At 42.2% G+C, this 327-nt stretch overlaps 1 protein-coding gene across 1 annotated transcript in view; it reads left to right on the top strand.

The window, feature by feature from the left end:
• Positions 1-327, top strand: part of LOC119585692 (small nuclear ribonucleoprotein-associated protein B-like) — a gene marked incomplete at its 5' end in the record, with an annotated part of 9524 nt that overhangs the window by 1142 nt on the left and 8055 nt on the right.

Genomic DNA, 327 nt, shown 5'->3' with positions numbered 1-327 from the left:
GAAATTCAATTTCATGGAGAAATTCACCTGCTCCACGTGTTAATGCCCCAGCATCTTGTAGACTGCAAAGGTGTTGATAGTAGCAAGGTTGCACAGATAGAAGAATAGTTTCTTATCCCATTTCCGTGATTTCACTAAACGGTATGAGGAGGCCAGTTTATCACCGAGATCAACACCCTTCATCCCTACTTTATATTCAGCAATGCACTGGGGTTTCAGGTGCAGAGATTCCTGGTATGTTTACACCATTGCAGAAGTATAGACCATGATAAGCATGTTCACTAGTTTTGTGTCAATCCAGGAGAAGAATAGCATCCTGCTTTGGGA

Source organism: Penaeus monodon, chromosome 20 (genome assembly GCF_015228065.2).
Source record: "Penaeus monodon isolate SGIC_2016 chromosome 20, NSTDA_Pmon_1, whole genome shotgun sequence".
Lineage (NCBI taxonomy): Eukaryota > Metazoa > Arthropoda > Malacostraca > Decapoda > Penaeidae > Penaeus > Penaeus monodon.
Note: the sequence above shows the minus strand (reverse complement) of the source record. Positions and strands in the feature narration are given on the sequence as shown.